Raw genomic sequence first — 11,283 nt, 5'->3', positions numbered from 1 at the left:
AGAAGGAGAAGAAGATCAAAAAGAAGAAAAGAAGAATAAGTACAAGAAGAGGATAAAGAAAAATAGAAATAGAAATAAGAGGAAGAAGAAGAAGAAGAAGAAGAGGAAGAAGAGGAGAAGAGGAGGAGGAGGAGGAGAATAAGAAGAGGAGAAGAAAGAGGAAAAATGAAAAGAAGGAATAAGAAGAAGAAGAGAAGATGAAGAGAAGAAGAAGAGAAGAAGAAGGAGAAGGACGAGGAGGAGAAGGAGCCCTCCTTCTTCTCTCCTCCTTCTTCTTCTCCCTCCTTCTTCTCCTTCTTCTCTCCTCCTTCTTCTCCTTCTTCTTCTCCTCCTCCTTCTCCTTCTTCTTTTTCTTCTCCTTCTTCTCTTCCTGCTTCTTCTCTTTCTTCTTCAATTTAGCTTATTTTACCCCAACAACGACATACTTAGCTAATTATCCTCCAAAATGACATAATTAGCTTAGTTAGGGTAAAAACATCATAAGAACCTTGGTTAGATAATTAAAATGACTAATTAAGATCCTAAAAGACATTATAAGCTCAAAATGGCATAAGAACCGTGGTTAGCTCATTAATATTATATACTTAGCTTGTTTTCCTCTATACTGATATAATTAGCCCATTTAGCTCCAAAAAGATATAGTTAGCTAATTTAGCTCCAAGAAGAGGAGAAGAGGAGAAATTAAAAGGAAGAAGAAAAAGAAGAATAGAAAAGGAAGAGAAGGAGAAGGAGAAGAAAGAGGAGGAGAAGAAGAAGAGAAGAAGGAGAAGAAGGAGAAGAAGGAGAAGGAGCCCTCCTTCTCCTTCTTCTTCTATCCTCCTTCTTCTCCTCCTTCTTATCCTGCTTCTTCTCCTCTTCTCCTCCTCCTTCTCCTTCTCCTTCTCCTTATCCTTCTCTTCCTCGTCCTCCTCCTCCTCCTTATTCTTGTTTTTATTCTCCTTCTTCTCTTCTTGCTTCTTCTCTTTCTTCTTCAATTTAGCTTATTTGTCATATATATGTTGTTGTTGCTCTTCTTCTGACTTTCTTATTCCCATTTTGCAGATTGGATGTATTACATGCATGGAATCTGGCATTGGAGTGCTTTAGTTCTAGTTTTCATTTGAGTTGATGAACAATGCGAAACTATATGTATATGTATATATGGATGAACACTATATGTGGAACTATATGTATGTATATATGGATGAAACTTTGTATGTGTTGGTTCTTTCGATATATGGGATGTACATTGATGAACAAATGGCATTGATGAACTTTATATATATATATATATATATATATATATATATCATATATGTGCTGTGACCAATATATCATATATGTGCTATGAATTATATATATATGTGTTGTGAAATAGAAAAAATAAAAAAAATGTGACAATATTGGGTGCCACATGGCACCCAGTTGTGCAACATGGGCACCAGCAGCTGGCCAAATGGGCAATTTGCCGTCCGCTGCCACAGGAGGCAGACGACAAAGGTATTGATTCCTGTGCTGGCCCAACTCTGTGTTGGCCCACATAAGCAGACGACAAAGAGGGGGAGGTAAGCAGACGACAAAGAGGGGGAGGGAAGCAGATGACGAAGCCTCCATTAGCTCTAAGGAGGCGACGCCTGTCGGCTGCCGTCTCAAATTCTTTGTCGATTGCGTACTGACGGCAAATAAGCCACAATGTCGTCATAAGCAGACGCAGAATCTTTGCCGACATGAGTTGTCTTTGCCGTCTGTGTATTACTCAATGCCATCGGTGGAGTCCTCTTTGCCGTCTATTATGGCAGACGACAAAGAAGATGATTCCTGTAGTGTTGGGTGACTATAAAGGTGCTCTACAGGTATCTCCGAAGGTGTCCATTGAGTTAGCATGGATCAAGACTGGGATTTGTCGCTCCGTGTGATTGAGAGGTATCTTGGGGCCCACTCGGTAATACAACATCACAAACAAGCCTTGCAAGCAATGTGACTCAAGAGTTACCCATGGGATCTTGTATCACAGAACGAGTAAAGAGACTTGCCGATAATGAGATTGAAATAGGTATGTCGATATCGACGATCGAATCTCGGGCAAGTAACATACCGAAGGACAAAGGGAATGATATACGGAACTGTGTGAATCCTTGACATATAGGTTCAACCGATAAGATCTTCGTAGAATATGTAGGATCCAATATGGGCGTCCACATCTCGCTAGTGGATATTGACTGGAGAATGTCTCGGTCATGTCTACATAGTTATCGAACCCGTAGGGCACACTTAAGGTTCAGTGACGTTTCCGTATAGTTGAGTTATAGGTGTTGGTGACCGAAGGTTGTTCGAAGTCCCGGATAAGATCCTGGACGTCACGGGGAGCTCCGGAATGGTCCAGAGGTAAAGATTGATATATAAGAAGTCCTGTTTTGGTCATCGGAAAAGTTTTGGGCTCATCGGTAGTGTACCGGGAGTGTCGGGATGGTGCCGGGGGACCACTGGGAGGGGTGTGACGGCCCAAGAGCCTTGTGGGCTGTGAGAAGAGGTGGACCAGCCCCTGGTGGGCTGGCCGAGGCCTCTCTCAAAGGCCAATTCGGCTAGGAGAAGAGATAAAAGGTAAAAGACCTTTAAAAGGAAGGGAGGGAATAGTCCTCCCAAAGTAGTCCACCTTCCACAAGGGAAGGTGGACTCTTCCTTGGTGTGTCCGACCCCTTCTCCTTGTAGTAGGGTACAAGGTTGCCTCCTCTCCTCTCCTCCTATATATACTAGAGGTTTTTGAGGGTTTTGGACAGAACAATCAGCCACCTCCTGCCCTCTCTCTAGATCCGTTTCTCCTCTAGTCTAGTTTAGCGGTGCTTAGGCGAAGCCCTACTGGACTAGCTCCACCACCATCGCCGACACGCCATCGCGCTGCCGAAGAACTCATCTACCTCTTCGCCCCCTCTTGCCGGATCAAGAAGGCGGAAATCATCGTCGAGCTGTACATGTGTTGAACGTGGAGGTGCCATCCGTTCGGTGCTAGATCGGGACGGTTCGTGGGACGACGACGATTTGGATAGCGAAGACGTTCCACTACATCAACCGCGTTTCTTAATGCTTCCCGTTTAGCGATCTACAAGGGTATGTGGATTCGATCTCCCTATTATAGATGATCATCACCATGATAGGTCTTCGTGTGCGTAGGAAATTTTTTGTTTCCTATGCAACCTTCCCCAACAATAGTAACTTCAAAAAGTACATGTCAATGAAAACTTTATGCAAGTCTATGAAGAACATCGTTGAATCATTTTTTCTTTAATTAACCGAAACATACCTTGCTATTACATCAGTCTTGCTCCTTGGGTGATTCAACAGGAGTTCTCCAATTAGCTTATAATCCGACGGCATTAGCACTGGTTCACAGCACAACAGCCGGCGGCACAAGCAGAAAAGGCAGCGAGAAAAGGAGATGCGACAGCAGCCAGTAGCCAACACCAGCAAACACCCGGTACTCGGCATGGCAGCCTGGAGGGCCCTCGCTGCGGAGGAAAGCGATAGTTTTTTCTTTTTTGAGGGAAGGACAGCGAGACTTGGCAAGGCCGGTGGCCAGCGGTTGTCAGTAGTGAGAAGCGAGTGAAAAGCCTGGTTGATCTGGGTGAGGCTTTGTTTGGTAGAAGTGGATTGAGAAGGTTTGGAGAGGAGGAGATTTGAGGGGATTTGGTGAATCCCTTTCTTCCACCCAATCCTCTCAAATTCTTGGGGCTTTGCTTCCACCAGTCTTTCGAGGAGGATCCTGAAACAGATGGATAGGAAGGGATTGAAGGGGAACGGATGGGATTCGGATAAGCAAACCCTTCTTACCAAATGGGCGCCCGAGGTTTTATGGGGTTTCTGGCGCTCCAGGGGATTTTCCTCTCGAAACCTCATGAATCCCTCCGTGTCAAACAAGGCCTGAAGGAGAAGAACGGATAAGGCATGGTCGATTTAGGTAAAGGGGGGAGGGGGGTCGTTGGCTCGTGGCAGCCTTTGCTTTCGAACTCTCCATAAGGCTACACCAATTCTGTTAGGTTGCCTTTTTTCTACAGAGCAAACACGCATACGTTCATTGAAATGTCAAAGCAAGTACAAACACACACGTGCACCACAACACCCTAGAGCAGAACTCACATGGAGCTTTAGACAAAGGCCCCAGAAAAAAGAAAAATATAACATAGCCCTTGAAGTTGTGAGAACACCAACGCTCACCAATGCCCGTCAACGCCACTGAAGAAACCATCGGAGAGTGAGAGTCCCGTCGTAGAATAGATTAGCACCTTTGTAGCAAACCGCTTTTGCGGTCCTCAAGTGTGATCCGCCGTAGAACGATGGAGACCTTCCGATGTGGCTTGTCAGCTGGAGCAGATCTCCAGTCTCATCCATCTCCAAATCCGCTACCAGCCGACTCCGGCCAGAGGCATCATCGGATATGCCGCCTTCTCCCGCAAACCCAGCACCAGAACAGCTGCCTTCTGAGAACTGTCGTCGTGGTCGACAAGGACGATGCTCGCCGGCCACCTCCTGTACAAGACCTCACAAACTCCGCATCGATACCCAAGGGCGTGTCACTATGAGGCCAAGTGGGAGGACCAAAAGCCAAATGGAGTTGCCTTCGGTATGCTAGTTAGTCCAGTAACAGAACAATCGACAAATCATGTCTATATGGTTCCCTGATAGTTGCATACTGTGTGAAGGAACACAGAGGGTGTAAAGGGATAGCTCAGATGCTAAAAGCCTGATCGGGGTGACCCTGGACCTACTGTGGTGGCATAGAGGGACAGAAAGGAACTTGATATATTCCTTGTGATAATGGTTTGTTTCAATAGCCAGTCTCTAACAATAGATATCTAGAAGACAACTGAATACAACGACTCTACAAGATAAAACGAATAGATGAAATGAAGGCTGGCAAAAAAAAGTTTCCATGGTCGTTAGACGTGCAACGGAATGAGCGGAAAAGGGGGACGGGTGGCGGGTGTGGCGATCTCGTCGTTCGCCAGAAAAAACAGCCAGGACATCGCCGCCGATGAGATCTCCAAGCCGGGAGGGGGGTTCTGGCTGCTAGCAGAGAATGACGACGAGGATGAGGCAACCTCTACGGGAGGTAAGTCGGCACAAATCGCATTTCTGACACCTTCTGATTCCATCTGCGATGCATTCCAGGTGGGATAGTCGAAGGATGATGTCGTTGGCATTGTAGATGAACTGGTCCCGATGGACGATTCAACAAGACTAGGGCATCGATCTGCGGACAAAATAGAAGTCGCGAGGAGGGTAGTTCATCGACGAACAGCTACAACAGTAGTTCATCCTTGGCATGGGCCTCTTCCCAAGGTGTGTTGGCCAAAACTGACTCTGTCTGATTTCATATTAACCCCATGGAAACTTGTCTGTAACAAGAAACACCGGCGACGAACGGTGATGTTGACGACGCAGGCGGCAGATCTGGCTAGTTGGATAGCTGAGATACGTTCACAGTGTTTGAATGAGCTTGTGGGCCTTCTTGGGTCAGATCCGATCGAGCTAGTGGTGGGTTCCAACGTGGCTGGGTATATGGCCCAACCAGGAGCCCAAGCCGGTTGCGATCGAGATTCTCCTGATGGGGCGATATGTTTGCCTAGTCCGCGCCTGTCTACTGCGTTCGAGGCGTCAGTTAGGGTTCCCAGGCGTTCCAATCGCACTGGGTTTCCTGTTGTGTGCGCGGGCAGGGCGAGGAGAGTTCGACCTCTCCTATCGGCAAGCTCGGCCATGGTTGGGCGTGGCAAGCAACTGATGCCACCCAGGCATCCGTCCAACGCTGGGTTTGCGGCGGCCGAAGGAGCAGGACGAGTTGGGCAAAACGATGGTCTGCAGGCCGCTCGGGGCCGAGGTGATCATGGCGGCGGAGGCCGGGGAGACTCCGGCGGATGCGGCAGAAGAGGTGACAATGGTGGTGGCAGGAGAGGATATTAGACGCACATTGATGGGCGCAACTTCTCTCCTGGTTGCTGGGGAGATGGTGGCTATGGTGCTTACGGAGACGGAACTCATCGCGGCTCCACCTCTACCGGCGGTGGCCGAGGGGAGGGAGGTGGCCGGGGTTTCGTTGCTCCCATCGGGCCATATGTTGAGGGGGCTTCGGGGCCTAGACAGCAGTACCGCCCTTACTATAGCAGGTTGGGCGTCGTGACTCTGGCTCACAGGATCCGACCCCTACCTTGGTGGAAGTGACAGAGGGTGTACAGCTGGCGCATGTTGATGGAGCCGCTGCTGACCCTACACCTCTTTTAGGGGAAGCATTGGAAGTTGTACGAGCTCTAGCCGGAGCTGTTGCTGCTGAGGCGAAGGTGGCTCATGGTAAGGCTGGAGGTTCTCATAAAGGGAGCGAAAAATTTGATGGTTAGAGAGTCACTAAGTGGGCTAAAAAGAAAGAAAAGATGGCGTGTTTCCGATGTGGAGGACAGGGTCATTTTGTAGCTGAGTGTTCTGTGGAGATGTGTGACATTTGCCGTAAGCTGAAACATGAGCAGGGAGAGTGCCCTTTGCTCCTCGGGCCGAAGCCTGTGGTCACTATCTACGGGGCTTGCTGCGCAAAAATTATGTTCTTTGAGTCTCCACGCTCAACTTCGACCGCGCCGTCTCCGAAGAGTTCGCGGACGGGGGTTGTCAGGGTGACGTGTGGATCGATGACTTCGGATCAGGTAGTGGAGCATATGCTGGAGCTCGTTTCTGTAAGATTCGAGTGGAATTCTATTAGGTTAGATGATCATCTTTTCAGGATTGATTTTCCTTCTAAGGAGGATCTTGCGAGATCGCTAAAATTTGGAATGCGCAAGGTCTCAAGCAGAAATTGTGTTCTAGAGTTTAAGGCTTGGTCACAGAAAGAGCCTGAAGGAACTCCGTTATCACAGTTGTGGTGAGGTTTGTGGGTGCTCCACGCACGGCGATTGATGATTTCTTGGTGACTTGGAGCCTTGGATCTCTTATAGGCAAAACAGAAAAGGTGGATATGCCGTTTACTCACGCTCAGGGGGAAGCACGTTACTGATTAGTGTGATCAACATTGAGCATATTCGAGATACTGTGAAATGGACTTATGATGGGAAGGTTTTGACTTGGATGTTGAGCTAGAGGAGAGTGATCAATTCAAAGAGTTCTCCAATAATATTGATATGGACACTCAGGATGGCAACAACGGAGACGGGAATTGAGATGGGGGTCGAAGGCTGGGACGATGCTGATACGGGCAAAATGCCCTTAGCCAAACCAGGAGTGTCTGGTTCTTCGACGGAACAACCACTCACATCCACTCCGATCAATCAGTTGAGATTTGGGTCGCTCGAGTCTTCTTTGGCGCCTAGCAGACTTTGGGGTGCAAGGGTGGAGATAGATGATCCAGTGGAGCAGGAGCTGCCACCACTATCACCACTTGCTTCCATGGGATACTAGGAGATTCCAGTGTCGCCAATTCGGACCTCCTTCAAGGAGTCGCCCACAAGTATAATGGCTGGGTAGGTGACGGCGGCCAAGCAGCGACAATCTAGAGTGATCACTTCCACCCCTAAAGGGGACCTGCATGCTTTGGAGGCGGTTGGGGGGCTGGCAGGTGGCCACACCCCAACAGCTTCGGCGATGTGTTTTTCTGCCAAGGGAGGCGCTACTCAGACTAACCCACTCTTGGTTGTGCTAGCGGTTCATTCTTTAGGTGGTCACGACTGCTCTTCCAGGTACACAACACGTGATCGCGTGTCCGCCGGCGCAGGGCAGTCCAACCACGTTAGATAGGAGTCAGGCGGCTTTCGTCTGCGGGAGCATACCACTGAGGAGCTCATCACCTTCAGAGGGATTCCGGACCCGGCGAATGGAGAGAGGAAGACAAGTAGTCGTCTCTAGGCGCAGCCGGATGTCGACGATCTTCAGTTGGGCCACGCCATGCGGAGGACCCACCTCCGTGATTGTGAGACCACTCTACATGTATGTCCGTTAATACAGAATGTCTATCTTGCATCTTTGCGATGATGATATTATATTACGGGCAAACCAAATCGGGGTAACTCTAGGTAATAATGAAACAGAAATATCAAAGTCTGTTAATCATCTCTTAGATTTAGAGGCCCAGTGAGCTATGGACATGCTTCGAAATCTTGCACTAGTTAAACCCATGAATGATTCTGATATTAATGCACTAGGGATGGAGGCTTTAGAAAGTCTTTGTGAGGATCTTAGGCCACCATCTCTATTGACTGATGAGGGTAATGATTATGGTGTGGAGGGTTATGTGGACCCTACGCAACTTAATGCATCCGCATAGTCTGAGATCGGTTATATGGACCAGATGGCTGAACCGGATAGGCAGAAGCGCCCATGGAAGCGCAAGGTCTATCCCCAATCTGTAGTGCGCAGAAGCGCGAGACTTAAGACTGCAAAAAAATTGATGATAAATGATAGGAATCTTTTGGAATAGCACAGGTCTTGCGGACTTAGCTAAAAGAACATTTCTTGAAGAAGCAACGTTAGAGCACAAGTTAGATTTCATTGCTTTAATGGAAACCATAGAGACAATTTTACGTCACAATTTCTTAGCACTCTCTCTAGCGGTATTGAATTTGATTGGCACTGTCTACCGCCCAGGGGAAGGTCAGGAGGGATCTTACTTGGGGTATGGTGTGTGACCCTTGAGGTCCGGAATGTAGTGTTTGGGGACTTCATGGTAAAATTTCAAGTGCGATCGAAAGTGGATGGGTTCCAGTGGGCACTTGTTGCTGTTTACGGGGCCGCCCAGCAAGAGCTAAAAATGGATTTCTTAGCCGGCCTGGTCCGAATCTGGGGGATGAGCGGTTACGGATTTTGGTCGGCGAAGACTTCAACATAATTAGGCAGAGGGAGGAAAAGAATAATGACAACTTCTATGGCAGATGGTCATTTATGTTTAACATTATTATCGAAAGCTTAGACCTGCGAGAAATTGAGCTTCCGGGTAGAAAGTTTACATGCGCGAATGCCTTGCCTACTCCAACTTTTGAGAAGTTAGACCGGATTCTCACCAAGAGCGATCTCGGATCACACACCTTTGCTTGTTGACTCTGGTGATGCTACACATGTGGGCAACAAGAATACTTTCTCTTTCAAGTTAGCATGGTTTGAGAAAGAAGGCTTTGTGGACCTTATAGAAAGAGAGTGGGCTAAGGCTTCTGGGGGCTCATCATCGAATGTTGATCGATGGAAAAACAAAATTAGTCACCTAAGACAGTTCGTAAGGGGATGGGCCAAACATGAGATCAGGAGGTATAAGATTGAGAAATAGAGACTCCTCAATCTTATTAATGAGTTAGACTTAAAAGCCAAGCCAGTGTTGTTAGATGACAATGAGAGGTCATCTAGAACACAAGCTGAATTGAGTCTTAAACATCTTCTTAAAGAAGAAGAGTTAAAATGGGCACTTAGAGCAAAAATGCGTAACGTCATATATGGGGATGAGAATACGCAATACTTCCATCTCATTGCAAATGGTAAACACAGAAAGAAAAGAATTTTTCAGCTAGAGCAAGACGAGGGTACGATTGTGGGCCACGAAAGTCTAAATATATACATCTCTGAGTTTTACAAACGTCTTTTCGGGGAGCCGGATGAAAACTTTGTGTCAATGGATGAGCAGATGGTGGGTGATATTCCTCAGCTCGGGGTGGACGAGAATGAGATATTAACCGCACTGTTTACGGAGAAAGAGGTGTTTGAGGCAATTTCGTAGATGGAAAATAATAAGGCTCCAGGACTGAATGGATTCCCGGCTAAGTTTTATAAGAGGTGTTGGCATATAGTGAATGGGGACATACTTCCAATGTTTCAAGACTTATTCAATGGCCAACTCCAGCTTTTTCACCTTAACTTTGGGACTATTACATTGTTGACAAAGAAGGAGGGGGCGGTGCGGATTGAACAATTTCGACCCATTTGCCTTCTCAATGTGAGTTTTAAGATCTTTACTAAGGTCGAGAAGAACAAATTGTTGTGGATTGCACAGGCGGTGGTGCAGACTAGTCAAACTGCGTTCATGCCGGATAGAAACATACTAGAGGGTGTGGTTTTCCTACATGAAACACTGCATGAGATTCACTCAAAGAAGATGGATGGGGTGATCTTCAAGGTGGATTTTGAGAAGGCATATGAAAAGGACTTGATGAGGTGTGTAGGAAATACGTCGAATCATTCGTACAAAAAGGAAGCATTGGAATTAAAGTCAATGATGATATAGGGCATTTCTTCCAAACGCACAAAGGTCTTCAGCAGGGAGACCCAATGTCACACATCCTATTTAATGTAGTTGCAGATATGTTGGCAATACTTATAGGGAGGGCTAAAGAGGAGGGCTAGATAGGTGGATTAGTACCTCATCTAGTCGATGGTGGTGTTTCCATCTTACAATATGCTGACGACACTATTCTGTTCATGGAACATGATATTGCAAAAGCCAAAAACATGAAACTCATACTGTGCTTATTCGAACAGTTGTGGGGTCTGAAAATTAATTTTCACAAGAGTGAAGTGTTTTCCTTTGGGAGAGCCAAAGACGAACAAGGTTCATATAAACAACTGTTTGGATGTGAATCGGGAAGCCTACCGTTCAGATATTTAGGAATTTCAATTCACCACCGTAAGTTATCAAACAAAGAATGGAAAAGTGTTGAGGATCGTTTTGAGAAAAAATTTAGCTGCTGGAAGGGTAAGCTATTGTCATACGGAGGAAGGATGATTCTCATTAACTCGGTTCTCACGAGCATGCCGATGTTCCTTTTGTCCGTCTTTCTGGTACCGGTCGGGGTACGGAAAAGATTGCACTTGTATAGATCACACTTTTTCTGGCAGAGTGATGAAGTTAAGCAAAAGTACCAGCTTACTAGGTGTAATATTATTTGCAGACCTAAAGACCAGGGAGGTTTGGGGATTGAAATTTAGAGGTAAAGAATAGATGTTTGCTAAGCAAATGGTTGTTCAGACTTTCTGTGGAGACGGAGGGTATGTGGGTGCAAATTTTGCGTAATAAGTACTTACAAACTAAAACTCTAGCTCAGGTTACCGTGAAGCCCAATGATTCACCTTTTTGGAAAGGCTTGATGACAGTGAAAGCAGCCTTCTTTCAAAAAGCAAAATTTATTGTAGGTGATGGTAAGTCAACGAGATTCTGGGAGGATACATGGCTGGGGGATACGCCTCTAGCCATACAATATCCATCTCTCTATAATATTGTTCAACGTAAGGAGGGATACGTTGCCACAATATTACAGTCTAATCCTCTAAATATTCAGTTCCGAAGATCTATAATAGGTC

The sequence above is a fragment of the Hordeum vulgare genome, chromosome 4H (assembly GCF_904849725.1).
Source record: "Hordeum vulgare subsp. vulgare chromosome 4H, MorexV3_pseudomolecules_assembly, whole genome shotgun sequence".
NCBI lineage: Eukaryota > Viridiplantae > Streptophyta > Magnoliopsida > Poales > Poaceae > Hordeum > Hordeum vulgare.
The sequence above is the reverse complement of the archived record's forward strand: the minus strand, read 5'-3'. Positions refer to the sequence as shown.